Source organism: Sturnira hondurensis, unplaced genomic scaffold (assembly GCF_014824575.4).
Source record: "Sturnira hondurensis isolate 20B ecotype Veracruz unplaced genomic scaffold, ASM1482457v3 Scaffold0006413, whole genome shotgun sequence".
NCBI lineage: Eukaryota > Metazoa > Chordata > Mammalia > Chiroptera > Phyllostomidae > Sturnira > Sturnira hondurensis.
The window spans coordinates 5,611,018-5,636,680 of NW_028079044.1; the positions used below are offsets into that span (position 1 = coordinate 5,611,018).

General features: G+C 41.0%; 1 protein-coding gene and 1 pseudogene across 1 annotated transcript in view; both read left to right on the forward strand.

Annotated features, from left to right (window-relative positions):
• Window positions 1-25,663, forward strand: part of EML6 (EMAP like 6) — a 229,424-nt gene that overhangs the window by 17,758 nt on the left and 186,003 nt on the right. The window lies entirely within an intron of this gene.
• LOC118989051 (uncharacterized) lies at window positions 5,940-6,041 on the forward strand (annotated as a pseudogene).

Here is a 25,663-nt window from a genome sequence, read left to right on the forward strand (position 1 = left end):
GCAGTAAGACAGTACCAAAAAAAAAAAAAGGATGCAAATTTTGTAATCAAGTTTCAAGAAATAAGGGCAGTAGAACTTTGGGTTCATAATGCTATCTAACTGCTTCAAAAGTCTGTATTTTACATGATTACCATCTTAAAGGCAAACTTTTTAACATCCTTTTTTTGTAACTTAAGCTTCCAAAAATCTATTCCTTCTTCCCCACCTTAAGGATGAGTTCATTCTAGGTCATCATTTTCAGCATGTCTGGCAACCAGCTACACTGTGTTTAAATTACACACTGTACTTGGATTTGCTGTGAACCTCACAGAATCTCAAATCTGCTGTTATTTAAAAGTTGCTTTTCCCCCACTAGGATATGTGTATGTGCTCATTAAACAAAATTTTGAAAATAAGACCAAAAAATACTATCTAAAGGTGGACACCACATCTCTATTCATTTTTTGTAAGCTTTTGAATTCAAGGATACGTTTACAAAGGAAAGCACACAATTTGTCTGTGTTCAGCTTGATGAAGTTCAGCAAAGTGAATACACCTTTGTAACAACCACATAGATCAAGAAATAGAACATTACTGGGCTCCAGAACCTCTCACCTGACACTTCCTAGTCACTGTCACCTTTTGAAAATAACCCCTCTCATGTAGAAGTTTTACCTGTTGGTGACCTTTATATAAATTAAACCATACAGTATGTGCTCTTTTTGTGTGGACTTTGACTTGCTCAACACTCTGTTACGAGATTTGAGCTTGTCCTCACACATGGAAAAAGCTTATTCTCTTTCATCGCTGTGTAGTGTTCTAGTACATGAATATAATTTACTATGTTTATTATTGGACACGTGGGTTGTTTGGGGCTACTGTAAATAATGCTTCTTTGCACATTCTTATACGTATCTTTTGGCAGATGAATGTCTACTTTTGTTTTGCTATATACCTAGATCATAGGGAATACCTGTGTTTAGCTTTAATAGATATACTACTAAACAGTTTCCCCAAGTGGTTGTGTTGTACTGATTTATGCACCAGCAATAAAAGAGTGTTCTAGTTTCTACATATTCTTGTCAACACTTAGTATTGCCTGTCTTTTCCAGTTTTAGCCATCCTTGTGGGTAGTAGAAAATTATGTGCTTTAAAAAAAAATCCTCACTCCAAGATATGCTTCTTCATCAAAGTAGGATAAAATGTCAGAACTGAGAGGTATTGTTGCTTGTCTTAGCCAATTTTCCTGAAAAGAAATCCCAGAATCTCTTGCCTGGAGATGGGATGTCTTACCTCTAACCACCAAGGCTCCAGTATTCAAGTGGGGAGGACTTCTTGGTTAAGCAGACTCTTGCTTAACCCCATGAATGGCCCTCAACCCTCTGCTCAGCTGGGCAGCCTTGCAGAGAGTAATCCTCCAGACTTCTGGGGTGGGTGGATGATATCTGGACTACTCTTTTTTAAAAAAATTATTTGGTTTATTGGGGTGTCTTGGTTAAAAAAATTATGCAGATTTTAGGTGTACAGTTCTATAATACATCATCTGTATATTGTATTGTGTGCTCACCATGCTAAGTCAAGTCTCCTTTCATCACCCTTTTTCATCCCTTTACCCTCTTTTAGCTCCTCCAACACCTCCTTTCCCTCCGGTAATCACCATATTGTTGTCTATGAGGCTTTTTTTGTTTTTGCTTAATCCCTTCACCTTTTTCACCCAGGCTCCCAAACCCCCTACCCTCTAACAACTGTCTATCTACTCTCTGTATCTATGAGTCTGTTTCTCTTTGCTCTTTATACAGACTCTCAACTAATTACCCTCCTTCTCCATTCCTGCCTTCAGAGCTCTTATCTCTAAGCCTGAGCCTTTTCAGGTTTCTGGCTGTGACTGTGAACTAGCTACTTCTTTCTAGCTTCCCTTCCTCTCCCCACTCCCAGCCTGGTAGATTTCAGCTTTCTTAGGGCTCTAAAATCAGCCACCACTTAATCTTTTGCTTTCTAACTCCTTTTTTAAAAAAAGTTTTTCTTGTATATTTTTCCCCTTTCTTGTTCTCTTTGTGGCTTTTAAAATTACTCCCGATCTTTTTAGTTTTGTTTTGTGGAGAAGCATAGATAAATGCTTTCAAACTAGAAGTCTCGCATTAGATTTTGAATGTCAGTGACTATATTTTTTCATTTCTACAAGTTCTATTTGATTTATAGTTTTCTTCTGTGTTATTGTTGCCATATGGTATCTATAACTTATGTTTTTATTTTTATTTTTTATAACTTATGTTTTTATTGACTTTAAATATATTCAGAATCTTTCGAATGTTTAGAATCTTTCAACTCGTTCTATTATTATTTCCAGATCTTTGGGTGTGTGTGTGATGGGGGTGTTGTGGTGTATATTCATTCTCTTGTTTGTTGTGTCTCCTCGCTCTTTTATGGTGGTTTGTCTTCCTTTGTAACCAAATGACCCTGGTTATGGAGGCATTCCCACAGAGTAGGCTTAGCTTTTCCTTCTTTTTTTGCTAGAATGTGCCCTTTGGTTTCTTTTCTTTCTGGGCCTCTATACATGTGGTTTCTGGAATGTTCTATCTTTTCATCTTTGCTTGGCCCTTCCTTGTCTCTCAGGTCTCAGTTTAAAAGTGATTTTCCTGGGATACCTTTCCTGATTTCCCATTCCCTGTACTGTCCCCCAGTACCCCCTGCACTTCCATCATCGTAGTCCTTGTCACTCTATAACACAGTTAGGCATGTCTGTCTCTTCCTCTCTCCTGCATGACTAGACTGAATTCTGGGAGGCCAGAATCATCTTATCTTCACCAGTAAATACCCAGATCCTACCAAAGTAGCTGGCCGAAACCAGGTTTCAGTAACTGTTTCTTAAATGAATATGATGTATTCCACTTTAAGAGGCTTGCAGTGTTCAGGTTGGTCTGAGCACGGTTGGTCTGCTGCGCCCCGCACTCTGCTCCTGCACAGAGTGATGTGGGGCGACGCAGGGACTCTGCTCTCCAAGCATGAAATACGGACGGTCCACAAGTTGCCCTTTAGAACTACAGAGGTTCTTCCTATTATCATTCCTTTCACATATGATAGGCAAATCAATCACAGGCTTGAGCACTAGAAATTGTGATGGAATGTTTGTCACTCAGCACATGGCACGGCTTCCTGGGTGGCTCACCAGCTGCTGTTGAATGTGCTCCATTCTTTTCTCCTTTGCGAGGTGCATGGCTGTAGGACAGCTGTGTGACAATCTGCAGCTATGCCCTCTTCTCAGGAGTGAGAAAGGGCAAGCCCACGTGGGATGAATAATAATGTGCATCTTCGGCAGTAAGGCTGTTTACAGCGGCCTTGACTGGTATTTCTTATAGCTCCCCCCTCAAAACTTGAATTTAGGAAGACTGTCTAAAGGTTTTGTGTGTTTTTTAAAAGCTAAATGAATGAGTGACTTTGGTTTTCTAGAGTATTTCTTACGGTAATACTGGAATGAAGACTATTGGTATCTTGTAAGATTGTGCGGAAATGCTGTAAGGATTCACTTATTTTGGAAATAGTAATAATTACAGAGGCATATGTTTACTGAGAGCGTATTGTGTGCCAGGCATTCTTCTGAAAACTTTACATGTGCCACCCACTTAAATCAAAAGAAAAGTTGGATTTATGTCAGTAAATCTTCCTTATTAAGCTATAGTGTGATGTTCCAGGGGAGATGGTCAATGTATGCTCTCAAACGTTGGTGCTCTCTTCTTGACCATGAATGTATTGGTCATTCATGGTCCGATGAATGTATGCTCAGACCATGAATGTATTCAGTTCATGGTCTGTTTGGAATTGAATACATTAATTAGACCCAAATGTTAGGCTGTGCTAAGGTGATCAGTACTGCTATAAGTCTTTGACTGTTTTTTTAATAAGCTTACTCTTGAGTTTCTAGCAATACCCAGCAATGGCAGACTAGGTAATTTGGGCTTCATTATCCTAATGAAGATAACTGAAACATCGGGTGAAATATAAAAATAAAATCTTCTAAAAATTATCCATAAATAGTAAGATAGTAAGTAATTAGTGGGACTGAGGTTTCAGGGAAGCTGAGAATGCAGAGTATGTAGCTGTTGTCCCCTGGGGGTGTCCCTAGAGGAGGCTGAGAAGCTGGCTTTTGGGGACCTTAAGAGGTTAGGGATGGCAAAAGTGGCACTCTAATATGAACCCAGGAATCCTGGTGTGTTCATCCTCTGCTTTGAAGATGAACTGGAAGCAAAGTGTCCCTCCTACAGCTTGAATCCTAGATTCATTCCTGACATTTAAGTAATTCAGGGAACCTTAAGTGAGGAACTTGGCTTGGTAGGGCTTCGAGAGTCTCAGAAGTCTGGAAGAAGCAAGCGAAAATCCTTGATGGAGAATCACAGCACCCACACTTCAAGTTATTTCTACAGATCCTTTTTCAAATACACTGTCCAGCCACAATCAGAGGGAACCAGGCATTTGAGGAAACAAGACAAAAGGGACAAAAATCAGCAGAAAATTTTAGCATATATTCGTTTGGTGACTCAAAAGGACAGGGAGGGAGGGAGGAAGGGAGAAGGGGAGTAGACACAATATTTAAGGATGTAATTGCTGAAAAACCTTCCAGAACTGATAGAAGATACCAACTCTCATACTTAAAAAGCCAAAAGGCTTCTAATCAGGATAAATAAAAATAAATTTACATATAGGCATGTAATAGCGAAGCTGCAGGTAATTAAAGATAAAGAGAAAATCAGAATGTCCTCCAGAGGAGGAAGATAGATGACCTCAGAGCACCTGGATGGATAACTGACAGAATAATGGAAGGAAAAGGGGAAATAAAGATGTTTTTAGACCAAGAACATGGAGAGGATTGGCCACCAGCGGGCCCACACTAAAAGAATAGCCTTTCGAATTTCTTCAAGTGTGGGTCTGCTGGCGACAAATCCCCTCAGTTTTAATTCTGAAAGAGTGTTCTTTAGGCAGAAGGAAAATAACCCCAGTTGGAGAATCAGTGATAACAGAAAGACAAGTGATAAGGGAACACTGACTACATAAAACAGTAGTAATATTCTGTTAAGTATTCAAAATGTGCATAATATTTTAAAAATGCATAACAACAACAGTACTAAAGTTGAAAGGGACTTAAAATGTTCTACGTTGTTCCTGGAAAGACAATAAAAGTATGGATTGACATTGAGCTTCTAGAAGTCAAGTGTATGTGTTGTAATTTCTGGGGTAACCACCAGAAGAATTTACAAACTTAACTATGAAAGAAATACAATAATAAACCTATCACCTTTAATGGAGGATATGACATTTGCATATGTAGCCAGCCCTGTGCTGTCTTCCTAGGGCTACTCTCTTTTACACATCAGGAAATAAATTTACATATGTGAGAGAACAGTTCTTAACTTTGACTAATTGGGTTCAGAGTAGATGCAAATCAGTGTATCCATCTTCCTTCAGTGGAAATTATTTAGAAGAAGTGATTCCTCCTACATATCCCAAATGTATTTTGCTTAGGCTCTGGGAACTGTTTTCATACCATCCATGGAAAAGAGTTGATATTTTCAATTCTCTAGAGTCTAGCATTGTCAGGATCCTTAGTAGAATATTCCCTCCCTGTTTTGTTATTTTATTTTGAGTAAAAGATTTTTTAGATAGTTTTCTGTTAGCATTTCTCTCCTTACCACTCAACTTTTACTATGTATTATCTAAAATTAAAGTTTGAAGTCAGACAAATAATCACGATAAGATGTAATACTTGTGGCAACTTTCTTCTTTCCCTCCCTTTCTTCTCCCTTATTTCCCTTCTTCCAGTGGGTTTCTTAAAAATGTTAAGTACAGATGAGGAAATAAGACAATTAAGTCACTTTAGGAATCAGTAGGGTTTAGTACATGCAGCAAGATCAAGATTCAGACTCTGATTTTGGGCAATTGCTCTGATGTATTAAAAATGTAAGGAATTCATTGCTTCTTGGCCTTTTGGCTAGGATCCAGTGTAGTATCCGTTTTTATCAGTTTAAAAATGTAAGTAATTCAAGAGGAGTTGGGGGAGTAGGAGAGAATATAGTGGTGTTACAAAAAACGACTCAGCCACTTTTGAGTGTACAAAGTGGAAGTTTATTTTATGCGTGCAGACCCAGAGGAGTCAGTCTCTAAATTCTGGGCACTGGGCAGTGGGGGAGCAGTTATTTTTATAGAGCAAGGGAGGGCCCATCCTTTGGACCCTCACTTCTGGGGCGAAAGCAGGAGGCAGTTATGGAAGCAGAAGAAGCAGAGCGTTACCTCTGTCATGCAGACGATAAGCAGTCGTCCAGAGAAGCCAAAAGAGGCTTTTGGCCTCTTTGGGCCAAAACAAGCCACCGGGCTGCAAAAACAACTAGACTGCAAAAACAACTCACTCTCTAGTCACTGTGCTGTGTCTTAAAATACCTATCAATTTTCCCCAACAGTGGGAGATAAATGGTTACAGAAAGAGGCTTGACTTGGGGTGGTGATCACACAAAACAATACACAGATGATGTAGAACTGTAACTAAGCAAACCAGGGCTCATGCACATGGTGCCTTGATGCGTGTGTGACCCAACAATTAGTGTGAGGGAAACAGGTTTTTATTTACAGGGTTCCAACATTAAGGGGGCTGGGAGCATTTCTGTTCAGGGTCCTGTTCTCCCACAAGACCCAGCACTTCCCTTGCTCTCCACCAGGCTATAGGCCAGAACCATGCCCTGTAGCTTTCCATATCCTTATCTGTTCTTAAGCCGGCTGCACAAACAGTTCTCCATCTCCTCTGGAAGGTACATTGATGGGTTGCAGAGTCACCATCCTCTAGCAGCAGCTTTCTTCTTCAGGATCTAGGGTACGTTGTCCTCAGCCTCCACGTTGCAGGACAACGTGTGCCATGTTGCACTGGATCGTGGTGAAGTCTGGGAAGGCACAAGTCCCAAGAGACTTTCTGTGTGTTCTCCAGAGAAGCAGAAGTCTGTGGTCTCTGGTCACAGTTCTGCATTCCAGGGATCTCCCACTAACCCATGCTTGGTTAGGCAGGTTCCTGCAGAGCTCCGTCAGCTCTCTCCTCACACCCTTTTATCCTGCATAGTGGCTTCTTCACTACAGACTGCATGCCTGCTTCCTTAGCACACCGGGACACATGGCCGAATCCTCAGAGGAGCAGGTGTAGCTCCTACCCTACGACCGGTAGTGTGACAGAATCTCTTCTGGCTCCCTCCCCGCGGCTGCCTCCTCCTTCTCTCTCCTCATGGCTGACCTTCATGGCTACCTGTTGCTATAGCCCATGTGGCTCCTATCTCACTACAGACCTCATGATGGACCAAAAGCCTTCTCTTTCAGCCCACCCTTATTTTAAATGCTAACTTACTTCCTACATGACCTCGTATCCAGCCCCAGCCCCACCTACAATTGGCGACTTTTGCGGGTTGCCCCATGTATATAACTTCATTCGGCTGTCATCTTTAGTCAGGACAAGAGGAACTCAGTGATGCAGCCCCCCACCCCCACCCCGCTGTGTCAGGAGTCAGGATACATTCTGAAAGTCACATGTACCTTTTGCCTGGGGCTGGTAGCACAGCTATCTATCACCTTGCCTTTTGTTATGCAAAGTATCTCAACTGGCTGTATTATCTCCCCCACCCACCCCGTCTCCCAAGGATTGGCTGTGGAGACTTGGGGGACCACTCGCTCTGCACCCAGTTACAGAATTGGACACCTGAAACCCATACAATTTTATTAATCAGTGTCATCCCAATAAATTCAATAAAAAATCCAAACAATTAGTAAGTCAGACTTAGCCTGATTATCAGTTTTTCTCGGTTTCCATCATTTTATAGTCAAGTTGACCTGTTAGATTTATATAGTGTTTAATGTGATCCATGTAAAAAGTTTTGAACATTAATTTTTAATTAAGTAATACATGAATACATTTTCCTTTAAACTTTGGAACCTTCTGGATGAAGTTTCAGTTTCCACTCCTGGTCTCTTCTCATAACCCCCGAAGGTTAACCACTGCTGCTATGAGTTTGACGTCTATCTTTTTTGTTACTGGCCGAAGCCCACGCTCAGTGCTTCAAAAGGCCAAAACTCAAAACATCGGAGTTGGGAGTAAAGAAAGGTTATTGATCAAGAAGGCACCCACTGAGAGGATGGGGGTTCCAACTCTCAAATTTATTTTAAGAAGTGCAGAGTTCAGGCTTCTTTTATGTTAAGGTAAGAGAAAATGGAAGAGGCAGTTTGTGTAAAAAGTGAAGCCCAAAGCAGAATTTCTCTAATGATTAGCATGTCTAAAGCAGGGGCAGCTCGCCTGAAGGCCACGGGAGCAGTGCAGGCTTGAGTAAGATGGAGTCAGAGAGGCTGAGCCTTCCACTCTGTTACAGTTTTAGTCTTTATATTCACATGCCTACCCAAGAATTTACACAGTATTCTTTATGCACGTGTTTCTTCTCTTTCTAAAGTCATTTGCCCTCTGATAGGCATTTGCTTTTCAAGCTTTTCAAGACATTTAGGTTCTTTGGTAAATACTTGCACACATGATGGGGGTGTCCTTCTAGGAAGACATCTAGAGGTGAACTTCATTGGCCATAACTATGCCCATTTCAACGGTAATATATTCTGCAGAATTAGCCCTGGCTGGTGTAGCTCAGTGGACTGAGCACAGGCCTGCGAACCAGAGGATTGAGGTTCGATTCCCAGTCGGGGCACATGCCTGGGTTGCAGGTCAGTTCCCTGCAGGCCAACTCCCAGCAGGGGACGCACAAAAGGCAACCTTACATTGATGTTTCTCTCCCTCTCTCCTTCCCCTCTAAAGATAAATAAATAAATAAAATATTTAAAAAAATATTCTGCAGAATTGCATTACTGAGAGGCAGCAGGCTTGAAGAGGACCTGTTTCCTCACGACCTTGCCAGTATATTGTGTTATCGAATTTAATTCTTTTTAGTAAATGTGATTCTGTTTGAAGAAGTTGGTTTGTGAATGTTTCATCTTTTGCTCTACAAGCAAAACTTGATAGCAAACTGCTGCTCTCATTCTCCTGCCTCCCAAACCCTTCTGGATGCTTTGAAATGAAAGGAATATATTTACGAGAAGAAGAACCGAGGCCAGATGAAAAGGATGGGGGTTGCCCTCCCTTCTGTGTCTGGGGGAGCCTAGAAATACGAACTCCCTGAATATGGAAGAGATGAAGCTTAGCCTGGTGAGTGGTGATCAGTGATGTTTTAATTAAGCTGGGACATGTTGAGCTCAGTAATCAGTGTCTTTGAGGTTTATGCTAGTGAAGTTAATCCCAAGTTATTTTAAAAACTGGATTTTAAGCTTCTCAGCTTTATGATTTTAATTTCTACTTTATTCTTAGTTGTACAGCTGAATGACAAGGACTCTCATCATTGCTGACAAATTGTTTTCTATACAGTTATTTCATCCAAGAATATGATTGTAAATGGGTTACAAATGTCATTAATATTGCCAGTTTATGGAGTCGACCTGTTCAGTGTTATTAACTTGAATTTTGCAAACTGGAGAGTAGAACAATAAATAGTGGGGTTTTTTTCCTATAAATGCTTAACTGAAAAAAGAAACACATAAACCAAGGTTTCTATTTGCATTAACCTTGGGGGAAGTGTCAGGAATTTTTAAAGTTTTGGTACTTTCATGTTATAATTACTAATAAGAAAGCCAAATAAGTTATTTTTTATTTTCAGAGCAGTTTACCAGTTTTATTTAACCTAGGTTTTAATATATAAATGTAACTAAATTATAAAATATTTGGTTAATCATTTTGAAAAATCACAAAAGCATAAGTAAAAGTATATTATGAATCACATGTAATTTGATTGAAAGTGCTTTTTTCACTAATGTAAATCATAAACTCTATATATAGCTTGATTTTAATTTGTCTGAATTATAATATGGGAATATTTAAAATGGCTCAAAAACTAGTTGTAGGTGACCTGGCTGGTGTAGCTCAGTGGATTGAGCACGGGCCTATGAAGCAAAGGGTCGCTGGTTTGATTCCCAGTGAGGGCGCATGCCTGGGTTGCAGGCCAGGTTCCCAGTAAGGGACACAAGAGGCAACCACACATTGATGTTTCTCTCCCATTCTTTCTCCTTCCCTTCCCCTCTCTCTAAAAATAAACAAATAAAATATTTTTAAAAAACTAGTTGTAGGTACTTATACTTTAAATTCAAAATTTAAAATCATTTTTAATTTTGGTATAATTCCAAATTTACAGAAAAAGAGCCCAAGGAATTCATTCATCTTTATAGTATTTTGACACATTTGCCTTATCAATCTCCCTCTTTACAGATATATATTAATATTCCCTTTTAGGAATCATTTGAAGGTAGACTGCACACATTATTTCCTTCACTCTTAGTACTAAAACTTGTAGCTTTAAGAATAAGGATATTTTCTTATGTAACCATAGTAGTTATTAAATTTAGAAAATTTAATATGGACAGATACTATTACCTATAAATACTGTGAACAAGTGTATATTCCTACTTTAGTTGGTTGTTACAGTAATTCTCTTTGGAGCAGTTTTTCTCTGGTGCAGGTTCTAGTCCAGCTCACGTATCGACTATAGTTGTCACGTCTCTTCAGTCTCCTTTCATCAGGCGAAGTGTCTCAGCCCTTCCCTCCCTCTCTCCCTCCTTTCTCCCCTCCCTCCCTTTCTCCCTTCCTCTCTCTCTCTCTCTCTCTCTTAGGACATTGATATTTTTGAAGAAGCCAGACGTTATTTTACAGAATGCCCTTCATGTTGGGCTTATCTTATGTTTCCTCATGATTAGGTTCAGGGTTTGCCTTTCTGACTGGAGCCTCAAGAATGATAGGGTATCCTCCTTAGGGCATTGTCTCTGGAGGTACATAATGTCTATTGGCTCATTATCAGCAATGGTAAATTTGATCATGTTAAAATTGATCATTAAAGTGTTATCCATTTTTTCGGTTGCATAGTTTTCCTATTGTATTAAATAATTTGTGAGAGAACACCTTAATATTATATAAAAATATCTTACTCCTCATTGAGTTTCTCCCACCCTCAAATTCAGTATGCATTGCTACTAATATCTGTTTGAATTTGTGATTTTTAAAACTCTATCATTCCTTCTAGATTTATTAGTCAGCATTCTGCTGTAATGAAGGGCTCTTATTTATTTTAATGCTCAAATTTTCCCCAGGACCAGTAGGAACCCCTTTAAGCTGTTTCCCACATCCTTTTGACATGCTTTTAGCATGTAATTTTTTTAGCACTTTATTACTTTTTGGCATAATTAGCTGTTCCCGGTCTATCTTGTACTTTTCCCGTTCCAGCACTGGAATCAACCATTTCTACAAGGAGCCCTGGTTCTTGTAGTGGGGACTGGTATTTAAATCCCAAGATATGTGATTGTTGCTGTACTACAATGTCATTGCTTCTTGCCTGATTCAGCAGACAGACTGGGAAGTACACACACCTGCACCCTCTTACAGATACAGCTAAGTGGTAGAAATAGATTTTAAATTTTTGAATTTAGGTCCTGGCTGGTGTAGCTCAGTGGATTGAGTGCTGGTCTGTGAACTAAAGGGTCATCAGTTTGATTCCTAGTCAGGGCACATGCCTGGGTTGCAGGCCAGGTCCCCCAGCAAGGGGTATGTGAGAGGCAACCACGTGTTGATATATTTCTCGCCCTCTCTTTCTCCCTCCCTTCCTTTCTCTCTAAAATAAATAAAATCTTTTAAAAATTTTTTAAAAATTCCTATGGATACTTTCTGTTTTAATAGCTCCCTACCCTGAGTTCTTCGTTATTTGTATTTCCTTCTTCCATAGTGAGAAGCCTGGCTCACAAAAACATTAGTGCATTTACTTATTTGATTAACCCTGCAATACCCATTAAAAAGTTTCTAGGTAGCTATACCCAGTGTCTATTAAAACAAAACTGCTAAGAAGAGTTCAAGACTATTTTTAGTTATTTTTCTTTACATTGACAGTTGTCAAAGTTCTGCATTCAGAAATTACTTGCATTAGTTCTCTTTAAAAATTCAGCGTGGTAAAATTATTCATTTTAAATATAGTTGGGTTACAATTTATTTTAGTTTGCATTGAGTTCTCCCATCCTTGGTGATCTAATTTCATTTTTTGAATGTGTCAAACATTAACATGATTATAAAACTCAAGATTATACAAAATAAGATACATTCTTAGCTTCTTTTATTTTTTAAGTCCATAATCTGCTATTAAAGAACGTTATAAATTGAAATCACACAGTGCCTGACTGGGTGTGCCTATGTTGTTCTTTGATGGGGATGTGAGTATAGGATATTGGTGTCTACTCTCAGAGGCATAGAAAAATGTAGATGTGAAATATCAGGAACCTAAAAAGTGATTGTAGTTCAAAATGGTTAAGATAGATATGGGGAATAACATCAATTTCATTGGAAAAATGCCTCAGTGGGCTTGGGGAGGAGGAAGTGGAGGAAGTCTCTGATAAGGCATGTGTTCTCCCTGCATGACACTAGGGGGCGCATCGGCTCAGAGGTGTTTTCCAGATGGCTGTGGCTAGCTGAGTCTGGGAAGTGAAGTTCAAGATGCCCAGCCCTAGAAACCTCCCAAAATTATCTTGCTGGTTCTGTGTCATCTCTTAGGGTTTTGACCCAGAAATAGGGTGGCAGTTGAGAGATAGGGACATTTTTAGAATTCTGGTCTTCCTTTCTTGGATTTATCTTCTTGCCTTTTGGTCAAGGTTGTATTTTCCTTAGATTGGCAAAAATGGCTAATAGTTAGGTAACCTGTCAAAAATCGTAATTCATACCCCAAGCTCTCTAATTCTTTTCATTCTATTATGAGAAGTGTTGTAAAGAGCAACCATAGATACTGTCTGCATGTAAAATAAAGGTCAAGTCCATATAATTTCCTAAATCCACACAGACTGGCACAAAGTGGACATGGTGGGGATATTATTAGTCACGCGTTATGAAATCAGAAAATTCAAATAACATCCAATTAAAGTAAATTTGGGGTTAATGAGATTATACCAAGAGGAAAAAAGTTGAACTGATAATTAACTCAACATCTGATTCCCTCTAAGTAATCGTAAATAAATTAATTGCCCCTGTTGTTTGTGAAAGCTTGGGGCACTCTGCTTGTATAAGGAATCTGAGGTACATTAGCCTTAAATTGCACTTGTTTGCCTCTTGTCGCTTCCCAGGCTTGTTTGTATTGCTTACATTAATGCTTAGTTATTCAATGGCTTGAGTGATATCCTCTGGCTTTAACTTTGGGAGAGGCAAAATTAAATTATGCCCTCATCAGTAAATACAAGGAAGAGCTGAAAGGTGAACTTGATTTTTAAGAATATCACTTATCAGTGCAGTGACTAGCTAAATAATATTCTCCCTAGGGCAGAATCAAACCCAAGTTGGGGAAATGAGATACCAGATTCTCCTACTTAACCTCTTCTGTTTACAATTGCTTGTGCTGAAATTTATCTGAGACGCTTCCATTAAAGCTTTTAGTAGATTTTCTTCATCAGGGCTTGTTGACATTTGATCATGGGAAAGGGTTAAGTTACACCTATGAATAGTTAGCTAGTGCTCATGCTGGCTGTGTATACTCATTTCTGTTTAAAAACCTTTTTTCTTTCTTTTACCATCATTGGAATATTCTTTCTATTTTTCACTTTATCATAAAAACATTTTCTGAATATCTTACCTTGATTGGAAGAATTACCTGCATTTCAAATTCAAGTGATTGTAGAAGTTTTAGAAACAGCAAATGTCGTTTTACATTCAGCTTCTAAATTCTTGTGTATAATTATATGCACAAATGAATATATTTTCATAACTTATTTGCAAGCACATTTGTAAGCCCAGAAATGTTGATAGATCTTATTTTTTGGTGTGGTTTGTCATTATTTTAAATCTTAGACAGTGGCTCAAAGTTGTTATGAATTAATTGTGCATACCTATATTTTATCATTTAATTATATATCTATGCTTTTGAACTGTTCTCTGATTATTTTATTTATTTTTTTATTTATATTTTTCCCACAATTTTAAAAAATTTATTTAATTATTTTTCAAGTACAGTTTTCTGTCTATTACTCCCATCCCATCCCATCCCCCGTGCTCCCCCCTCCCTCCCATTTCCACCCTTCTCAGTTGTTGTCCATGTATCCTTTATATATGTTCCTCTAAATCCCTCCCCTATTTCCCCTGAAATTTCCTCCCCTCTCCCCTCTGGTCACTGTCAGCCTGTTCTCTATTTCAGTGTCTTTGGTTATATTTTGCTTGCTTGTTTGTTTTGTTGTTTTATTTTATTTTATTAAACCTCTTCTATAAGTCTAAGGACAAACATATGTCTTATATTCTTCTTACTATAGTTCCTATGGCATATAGCACTATATCACGTAATAGGTATTCTTTTTTTGTGTGCTAACTTCTTTCTTTTTAAATATATTGTGTTGATTATGCCATTACAGTTATCTTATTCCCCCCCTTCACTCCCCTCCACCCTGCATACCCCTCCCCCACCATTCACCCCCTTTTGTTCATGTCCATGTGTCACAAGTTCTTTAGATTCTGCATTTCCCATAGTATTCCTGCCTTCCCCCCTGTCTATTTTCTATCTACCATCTATGCTACTTATTCTCTGTGCCTTTTCCCCTTCTCCTCCCCCCACTCCCCTGTTGCTAACCCTCCATGTGTTCTTCATTTCTATGGTTCCACTCCCCATCTAGCTGTCCTCTTGGTTTGCTTTTGTTTTAGGTGTGGTTGTTAATAACTGAGTTTGCAGTCCTTTCACTGTTAATATTTTTTATCTTTTTTTCTTAGATAAGTCCCTTTAACATTTCATATAATAAGGGCTTGGTGATGATGAATTCTTTGAGTTTGACCTTATCTGAGAAGCACTTTATCTGCCCTTCCATTCTAAATGAAAGCTTTCCTGGATAGAGCAATCTTGGCTATAGGTCTTTGGATTTCATGACTTGGAATACATCTTTCCAGCCCCTTCTTGCCTGTAAAGTCTCTTTTGAGAAATCCGCTGACAGTCTGATGGGTACTCCTTTTTAGGTGACTGTCCCCTTATCTCTTGCTGCTTCTAGAATTCTCTCCTTCATTTTAGTCTTGGCTAATGTAATTATGATGTGCCTTGGTGTGTTCCTTCTTGGGTCCAACTTTTTTGGGACTCTCTGAGCTTCCTGGATTTCCTGGAAGTCTATTTCCTTTGCCAGACTGGGGAAGTTCTCCTTTATTATTTGTTCAAATAAGTGTTCCACTCGTGGCTGTTCCTCTTCCCCTTCTGGTACCCCTATAATTCAGATGTTGGAACGTTTAAAGATGTCCTGGAGGTTCCTAAGCCTCTCCTCATTTTTTTGAATTCTTGTTTCTTCCTTCTTTTCTGTTGGTTGTTACTTTCTTCCTTCTGGTCCACTCCCTTGATTTGATTCCCAGTTTCCTTTCTATCACTATGGGTTTCCTGTGCATTTTCCTTCATTTCACTTAGCATAGCCTTCATTTTTTCATCTAATTTGCAACCAGATTCAACCAATTCTGTGAGCATCCTGATCACCAGTGTTTTGAACTGTGCATCTGAAAGGCTGGCTATTTCTTGGTCACTTAGAATTATAGGCTGTGGAGCTTTGAGCTGTTCTTGAGTCATAATGTTTGTTCTGTTCGCACCTGTTATGTATGAGGGGCAGAGCCTTAGGTGTTCACCAGGGCCTGGAGACCCAGTCACTGGGTTGTGACGTGGTCTGGCTGAGTGGTTCATTGTTGTCGGACTTCCGTACAGTTCAATTTTCACTGTTTTGGTTATGTTTTTGTTTCTAAAACTTCTCTGTCTTTAAATTTAGTTATGGGAGGGGGCACAGTGTTTCCACCTATGCCTCCATCTTGGCTAGAAGACATAATATGTATTCAATAGTCATTATTTTTTTAGTAAGTAGTTTAGCCATTATTTAAGTATATAATTCTACTTTCTTTTTTAGTTTACTTTTTATTTTGAAATAATTTCAGACTTATTGGAAGGTTCCAATATTAGTACAAACAGTACCCGTGTGCCTTTCATTCAGATTCCTCAAATGTTAGTATTTTGCCACATTTGACTTAATATTCTATCATTCTCTTCCACTTTCTCTTATCCCTTCTCCCTTCCTTCCTTTGTTCATTCCTATATCATCTTTATATCTATCTATCTATCATAAATGCATACACACATACGTGCATACATACGTATACAAACATGTATATGGGTATGTATTTTTTCTTGAACCATTTAGAATAAGTTGCAGTCCTGACTGATGGCTCCTTTCCCTTGAATACTACAATTCGTAGTTCTTAAAAACTGGGACATTCCTTTGCATAATCACGGTGCATCCTCAGAACCAGTGAATTAACATGTAAACAATATTGTTATCTGACCTACAAAATTTGATTAACATTTTGACAATTGTACCAATAATGTCCTTTAGAGCAAAAGAAAATCCCAGCTCACATGTTATGTTTATACATCAAGTTTCTTTAGTCTTCCTTACTGTAGATTCGCTCTTTGTCAGGACCTTGATGTTTTGGAAGAGTACAGGCCAGTTATTTTGTAAAACGTTTCTCAGTTTGTGTTTGTTTAATTTACCTCACAATTTGGGTTATACATTTTGGGCAGAAATATCACAGAAGTGATGTTGTGTTCTTCTCTGTACACATTCTCAAGAGGTACATTGTGTTGAGTTGTGCTGTTCCTGCTGACGTTGACTCTGGTCACTTGGTTTAGGTGGTGCCTGCCAGCTTTCTTTACTGTAAAGTTACATTTTCCCTTTGTAATTATTAAGTGTCTCGTGGAAGATACTTTGACACTGTGTAAATATGTTTCTCATCAAACTTTCAACCAGGATTTTTAACACCAAATATGATTCATGCTTTAATTACTATGATGGTGACCAAATGGTAGTTTTCTAAATAGATTCTTTTTTTATCTTGAATATAAATATCCTCTCTTTAGCTTCAGATTCTCTCACAGTTCTCTTACTCAGCACAGTGTCTTATTCTATTTGTGCTGTACCTGGTATTTACTGCAAATAAGTAACTTCATAACCCAAACTTACTGTGATAGGAGGAGCATCTGTGCCCCTTTATGCAACCGCAGCTAAAAGGAGCACCTCGGGTATTGAATACCGCTAGCAGAATAGCCTGCTTTCCCATCATTTTGTCAAAATTACTCTCCTTGAGTGAGACAATCAGGGTAGGTTTTTGTAGAGTCTCTGTCTGCCGTCGCTTTTTCTGTGGAACATCCTGAACCCTCTCCCAAGACTGGTTGTGCCCTAGTGTGAGCTGGGGACGCGTGCGCACAGTAACCCTGAATGACAGGACAGCCTGGCAGTCGCTCGTCTGCTCAGGATACAGCATCAGTGAAGAAGAGCCTGCAGCTAGAAAGAAACCTAGATTGTCATGGATCAACACAGATACAGTTTTGTAGTTTTATTACATGGTGATAAAGTAGAATCTACTAGATAAAAATAAATAAAATGTATGTAGGTTTTTTCATCAAGAGTAGAAAGCATGTGTTATTAAAAAAAAACACCCAAGCTTATACTTTTAGTGTATAGTCTAAAAAGATATTTCACGTGCAGATTGTTTTATTTCTACTGTTTGTGTTGCAGTTCAGCTGTGTGTAATGCACACTTACTGAGTAGCCTGTCTGGGCCCCAGGAATAATTAGGTAATGGGAAGAGAAGATTAAACACATACACACACACACACACACATGCACACAATTGTAATAGCTTTAACTTGCAAAAAATTTCTGGAAGAAGCACTTCTGGTTAAATTTTAAATTCTGCCTTCAAACATCTGCATGAAATCACACATTGTGGATAAAGATTCTCAAGCTTTGCAGAGGTTCTGGAAATGTGTTCTAGGTGAGTTTTTTATGTTGGGTCAGGAGTACACCGCCAGAAAGGCATCGTTGCAGAGGAGATCAGATTCCAAGTCCTGTTTCTGGCTGGCGAGGCCCTGTTTCTGTTCTCATCAGAGTTCCTACAGAGATTTGGAAAACCCTGATGATTCATTGGTTTTTAAGAACAATGCAAACATTTTGTCTGGCTTTAGCTGATCTTACACATGTCCTTCATTTAGCTGCCTTTTAAAAAAATATTGTAAGGATTCAGCAACCATCAAAGAATGGAACTAATCTAGCAACCTCTTGGCTTCTTATTTCTAGAACCCACTGGGAGATATAGCATCTTGAGGGTTACGTCTCAGGGACCTTTCTCCGCTTGTCCGCAGTGCTGTTCTCCTCCCTGCTGAGAGCAGAGGCGTCTGAATGACTCTGAAGAGTGTTCAGGTCACAGCAGTGAGACCGCTTGTGAACAGTTTGTTTACATTAGGCAGATTGTATTCTGTCACTGTGTAGTTGTCAGCGTGCACGAATGTCTGTCTGTGGGGTGTTCATAGGCATTCACCTTGTTCATGGCAAGTGGTAGAGATGCTGAGTCGGAGGCCCAGAGTCCAGTCAGGATCTGGATTAACTTTCGGTGTGATCATGGACCCGCCATTGTCTCCTCTGAGTCTGTCTTCTCACTTATAAAAAAGGGTAGATTAGATAATCTCTAAGGATTCTTACAGCTCTAAAACTTTTCAATATGTATTTGTATATAATTGGTTCTATGCAAAATTCTTTTTTTATTCAGAAAATGAATGGGATTTTTGTGTCTATACAGATGAAAATCACACAAAAAATTCTAAATCCTAATGTATGGTTTATGTGTTCCAATTGAAATACATCATGTGTATATCTGCATATGCCCGCCGGTGTGGATAGTGATAATTAGAATTTGAGTGTGACTTGGAAAAGTGTGGGATGGTTCCTGTTGTCAGTGGGGCTCCCAGAACCACCCTGGAGCTCCTTGCTTCTGTATGGCAGAGCCAGAGCTGGGACCAGCTTCTGTCTGTGAGGCTGCAGGCACTTTGTTTGCATGAGGTTTTGGCTCTGTGCTTTCTGCTTTCAGCTCAAAGCTGGGCAGCTAAGAATCACTCTAGCCAAAAAGCTGGGAAATGGACTAATTTTAATTAATCAAAATGCAAGGTACAGATGAGCTGGTTGAGACACCAGATTCTGGTGGAACTTTGCATATAAACTGGCAAAGGTGTATTTGAGCCGGTCTGGGTGCAGTGTGCATGTGGTGGGTTGTCAGGAGACTTGGGTGAAGCAATGGTGTTGTCAGGAGACTTCACTGTAAGTGTAGCCTTGAATATTGCTCCATGCAGCGGAGGACATCTGCTTCCACTCCAGCTCATGTGTCAAAGCCCTTCTTATCAGCAGGGACCATGTCTGTTTATGAATGAATAAGCAGTGGTCCCTGCGATGCAGGATGACTTGCATCCCGGGCAGCTCTTCATCACCACTGGCCCATTTTCATTTCAGAACCACCACCGTGTGTTGCTCTGTCTCTGCCTCCTCTAGCTTGTTCAGACCTGCTGCAGACCTTCATAAGCTTCATGCACACTTTTTCTTGTTACCAAATCATTCCCTTCCCCACCATGTTTATGTGGAGGGCAACCCACTCATTAAGAGACTAGCCTATGCTGTTTGATAGATTAATCTGTGCACCCAAGTAGTCACTTTGAAAATCAGTACCTTAACCCCCCCCATTCCTAAAGACATTCCATTAACTCAGTGCTTTGTGAAGGTTATGACAGAATTAGTCAAGTAAAACAGCCCTGTCATCCACCCAGTTTACTTTGCAGCCAATCTTAATGGTACACCACAAACCTTTGCATTTGTAATTACCTTTCAGGTTCACCACCTTCTCAGCAGAGCATCTCTAGAGCCTTTAACCCAGGCTGGCTAGATTGGGTCCTTTTGTATTCTTGCAGTCAACTGTTTCATTCTCATCATGCCCATTCTCTGTCATTTTCTGAGTCACCCTGTCACCTGTAATGCCCCAAGCAACCATTTCTTACTTGTACCAGAGCAGACACATTAATTGTAAATATCTCACGCCCTGTCTGCAGTTACTCAAAGTCAGTCTTTAAATTATAAAGCAGTTCTGCCTCGAATAATCTTCACCAACTGTTTATTAGCTGCATGTCTATTGCTAAGTGCATAAATGAGTGCAAACGCAGGTAATTCTGGGTGCAGGATGTTTTCTGTGAAAATGGATTCTGTTGATGACACATTTCAGAGTGTCTGAGACAACAGGCCTTCTCTGTCACATACACGTACACATGTGCAAGCACATAGGTAGAGGCACATGCGTGTTTGCACGTACACAGCGGTCGAGGCTCTTCCTCACAGTGGTCCAGTGAGCTGTTGCCGGGTCCACACAGTGTCCTCGGTGTGTGAGGGGACTGCACACCGGGCTGCGGAACTGCAGCCTGTTTTTCTACTCTGGTGGTTTTATCTGTGCCACCTCTTCAAGATGAGGATTCAGATGAACTTGACTAGGCCAGCAAAGCTGAAAATTAAATTAATTTCAGATTTGTAATGAAAAATGAAATCTCTCCTACTCAGCGTTAACTAGGACCCTGTGGGCTATACAAACTGAATTGACAGTCTCTTATTAAAATGACATTTTCTCTGGTGAAATGCACTGGCACTAAATAGGCTCTCAAATACTTTGCACAGGACTGTGCCACTGACACCAGTTTTCATGAAACGCATGGAACCCACAGTGTTAGTATATAAATTTGGTATAGTTTTTGCCAAGTATTTATGGAATTCCTACTCTGTGGCAGGTACTGTGCTGGGCAATTGGGATTACGAATGAATAGCTTATGATTCTTGTCATCAGAGGACTTCTGATCTGAAGGAGAAACAGCTGTACATAAAACCGCACCTAAGTGACTTTGTTAGTGACATGAGAGAAGTCCTGTAAATGTGGACGGAGACGGGACTGATTCCATGTCGGTGGTTTGGACAAAAAGGGAATAGATGGTAATAGATGTGGACTTGGATGGATTTCAACAGGCAGAGGTGGTCATCCGGGACTGTAGAAATTACAGAACATTTCATGTAAAGTTAAATACTATGGGACCTATTCAGTGTTAATTTTAACTTTGCTGTTTGCCTTTAAGGATATTTGATAACTTCTTCCCGAGATAAAATTTTCCCCGCCCAAGGCTACCGTTGTGTTCATGAGAATGGCAAGCATTTCTTGCCTACGTACTGTGCTGGACGCCCCTAGCGTATTCCCCCATACCATTCAACAGCAGCTCTGCAGTGAAGGTGCTACTGTCAGTACAGATTGGGTCAGAGAGGAACGGAGACTGGCCCACGGCTCCACGCTGGTGAGTGCAAGAGCTGGGCTTCACTCTCAGGTGTGTTCGACTAGAGGAACCATGCTTCCCTCCTTCACCCCCCATGCCCACCCAGAATACTGCCTCTCTCACTCTGGCAACTGTGCCTACTGGGTGATAAAGGTGAAGGTATTGGCAAAACCCAGGTATTCATTTAGGTTAATTTAACCAAATATTGCATTTGGGTAAGTCTTGGAACCAGGTACTTTTCAATATTTTGTGAGCTCAGGCCCTAACAGGCCCACGATAGGACAACAGGGGACAACTGTTCCACTGTCCCTTTGTCACAAGGTAACTGACTCATAGAGGAAGAGGCCCAAATGCCCCAGAGAGTAAAGCCTCTCCAAGATCTCAGCCAGGCTGCCTCCGGGGGTGTCCACCTGCGGGTGGCCTTCACGAGCTACCTGTCCGGCTGGGGGCGGTGGCTGTCTCCTTAGGGCTCTGATGCTGCAGGGATCTGGCTGTGCTGAGAGACATCTTTTTCCTCAAGGGGAACCAGAGTTGCAGCGAGTGACCTTAGTCCTCAAGGACCAGAAGGCACCGGTGGCAGTGAGGCCCCCCATCTGTAGCCTAAACCTGGGAGGACCAGCCCCTCCAGATGGGCTGGGAAACTGTCTCCCTGGTGCTTCCGTGTGCCCACCTCCCTGTGTCAGTGCTGTCAGCCAGGCCGTCACACTGCTGACCTCAGACCCATAACGGGGCCTGTCTTCCTCTCTCGAGCCAGTAGCTGGCTGGTGGAGCTGGGGAATGACCATTACTCCCTCCCCCAGCCCAGCGGATCACGCCGGAAGAGCTGAGCTTTTTTCCACCCCTCATGGCTCAGGACAGAAACAGGCGTTGCTCATATTCAGAAAAAGATTGCAGGCCTAGAAGGAGATTTAGGAGCTGACATCTATATCTCTAGGCAAAGCATCACTAGATAATTGCTCCCCATTTACATGGTCTAATCTCTCAGATCTCCCCACGAGGAAGCTATATCTCTCTGTCCTCTCCTTTAATCTCCTACAATATTTACAACTGGGAGCTTCTTTCTTGCAGCTAACTTAAATGTTTATTTGAACATCCATATGTCTCTATTCCGTGCTCCAAAGGGATAGATAATCAAACATTCTCACTTCTCCTAAGCAAAATCGTCACTAAGTTTTCTCCTGGAGGCAGCTCTGTGTGGCGTAAGAGCATAAACTTGGGAGTCAGATCTGGACTGAAATGGAGTTCTGCCACTTACCACCAGGTTGCCTGTGGGCACAGTTTAACTGAGTCTGCTTCTCCGTCTGTAAGTGGGACACTGTGACCTCGCTCACAGGATCAAGTATAAAATGCTGTCCCACTCTGCCCCCATGACTGACACAGAGCCGCCTTGTGTCTTGTTCTTGTCCCCAAGAAGCTGACTACTCTCACTCCAGCCTCTTTGCCCACCTTCCAGCCAGCAGCAGAGAGGAAGGAAGCACAGGGAGGAGCCCTTCTCTGCCCACTAAGAACGCTTCCTGGAAATTGCACGGTTTCCATTTTCATTCTGTTGGCTAGAGGTTGGTTGCATGGCGACACCTGGCTTTAAAAAGGGAGAGTAGGAAATCGAGTCTTTATTCTTGGCATTTGTTCCTGCACCCTGCTGACATTTGGATGTTCTATTTCTGAGAGGGAAGGGGAGTATTGTAGGATGAATTCCCCAGGAAGCAGACTCAGAGACAAAGTTTAGCTTGCAGGATGTTTATTAAGCAGTGCTCGGCGGGTCAGAAGTGATGGGAGGGAGGACAGAGGAAAAGTAAAGCCACAATGAAGGCTCTCTGACAGCCTCAGCAGGCCTGGCAGGCTGCTCTGGAGCTGAGACGGCCAGGCCTAAGTGCTCCCTTAGTGATCAGTCATTGGGGATGGGCTGGCCTGGGAATAGGTGTGACCTTGAGCAAGACAGCTCTCGGCAGTTGAGGTGACCCCTGAGAAGCCTGACAGCTGGAGGCTGTCTGTAGACATCATCACCAGCAATTGGGCCAAGAGTCCTTCGTGGAGGGGGATTCCAGGCGACTCATTTGGGTGTCCATCACCGGAGGAGGGGAGAGCTGGCCTGTCTGCCCCACTGCATCACAGATTGCTTTGGAAGCTCAGATAGCATAAAAGGTGGAGGGCTTTTGCAAAGGGCCTGACTTATGGTGAATACCCAATCAGCCTTAACTCTGGTAATAACATTTCCCAAAGCTATTTTAATGGGCAATTTTTTTAGCAGAGCACCCTGTGGAACTAAAAGAGTTGGCAACCCTTAGTCTGATGATTCAATTTATAAAATTAAAAAATTGTGTTGCAAAATCTTTAATTTCTCCATGTAGGTTGATGGCCTTGGCTAATGAGTTGCATTAGAGAAGATGGTATTGACATTGCTTTTGCCTTTGGTTTTCACCAAAGTAGAACTATAGAAAGTGCTTAATCAAGCTTGACAAAGTTTTATTTACTTTATTGTTATTTCAAAAACTACCTTTAGTTCTGTCCAGTGTGGCTCAGTTGGTAGGAGTGTCATCCTGTGACCAGCGGGTTGCTGGTTCAACTCCCAGTCAGGGCACATGCCTGGGCTGCAGGTTCTGTCCTTGGTCTGGGCGTGTACAATCCTGGATCTGGGCACACATGGGAGGAAACTGATCGGTGTGTCTCCCACAGTGATGCTTCTCTCTCTCTCTTTCTCCCTCCCTCCCTCTCTCTTTAAAAAGCAATAAAGAAACTGTTCTCGGGTGAGGATAAAAAGAAAAACACTTTTATTGTGCTGATTAAGTCTACTTATTATTGTTAAGGTTTCTTTTTATCCCACTACAAGTGTCAAAGTCAGGACAGCTGTGTTCCTGGACATAGCTTTATTGCCCACTCCCCCACCCCGCCATGGGGACCTGCAGTTACTGCAGAACCTGGCCCACTTCCCTTTGACCTCGACATTTACATAGGAGAAGTCACGTGGCCCTGAACATATTTATTTCATGCACGTCTTTGAGGTTTTAGCATACCGCCAAATGCCTTTCCACTGTCAGCTGGTTATTTGGGGCCTGGGGTGGGGTTAGTTGTGATGGTGGAGCGAGCGGTGGAGAGGAGTCCACAGCTGGTCCAGCTGTTCTGCAGGAGGCCATTTGGTTGAGTATCCTGATGACTCAAGACCACTCCTTCTTATATTTGTTTGTCCCTGAGCTTGGACTTTCATGCCTAATTGTAAGTTGCAGGTTTTGCTCGGGGTTTTATGTAAATTCGAGCCCCTTGCTTTCTATATTTCAGATGCACATCAAAAGTGTCAGCCTGCTATTAGCACAATTTCTCAGTACTTAATTTTTAGCAAAACAGGACTCTAGGGTCATCCCCACAGTACAGGAAAAGCTCTGGAGAGCAGAAACACGATGATTACTGTGTTGTGTACCTAAGGGGATGTACTTAACTTCTGCCTGTTGTAATCACCCACTTGGGAGGGACCGAGCCTTGAGTTCCATCCAACGCTGAATCCTTTTCTCGCCCTGAGAGTGACTGTCCTCAGCACCACGATCCCAGCGGCAGGAGGAGCCCTGCCCATGCTCGGGCATTGGAAATTGGCCTAAAATGTCACACTAATGACAGTTTGCTTGAAGTATCTACATGTTCTTTGGTAGAGAAATTATTCTAAAACTCAGTAAGTGAATTATTTGATAATATGATTTATTTATAGCAGATTTAAAAGTAGACTTTCAAAGTAGACTGTGGCCTCCAAAGTAGGCTTTCTAAAGTAAATTTAATAAAATTGTTGGGAACTATTTACATGTGAACAAATACTAGTGGTTCTGTCTTCAAATCTAAGTTTGCAGAGAGAAGAAAGATAAAGAAAAATGTTTAAATGAAAAGATAATCTAGATGTCTATCACCTAAACAGTCAGAGATGGGAAATGTCAGCTTGACCTGATTATGTTTTCTCCCCACCGTTTGGGGTCCATACACGTGTTGGGGTGAGAGTTCTTTTCTGTTTGTATGTGCGTGTGAGTCTCCAAATGTTTGATTTGGGGTTATGTGAGAGAGTGCAAATCTAGAGTTAATTCCTAAAAGAGAATGAGATGACACCAGCTAAGATGTTAGGTGAAGGATTTCTATTAGATTCCGGTGACTCTTATTAAGTGCTAAAATTTATTGCTAAAGAAGGCTCTGAACTTTGTGCTAAATACATGTATAGGGAGAAGAGGAGGAATGAGAGAAGAGAGAGAGGAAGAGACGAGAGTTCCCGCCTTGGATGATGAGAAAATTCTATACCCTCTCCCGCACTGAGGCTGAGCCATCACACTGACCCCGCTTGAGTGCTGTGATTTGGAGTGATGACCATGGTCACAGTGCGTTTTCTGATTCTGCGTGAGGTGCTGAAGCTATGCACTGGGTCAGCTGTCACGTATTCCCTTTCTTATCGTAAGATAGCAGAGAAAGAGC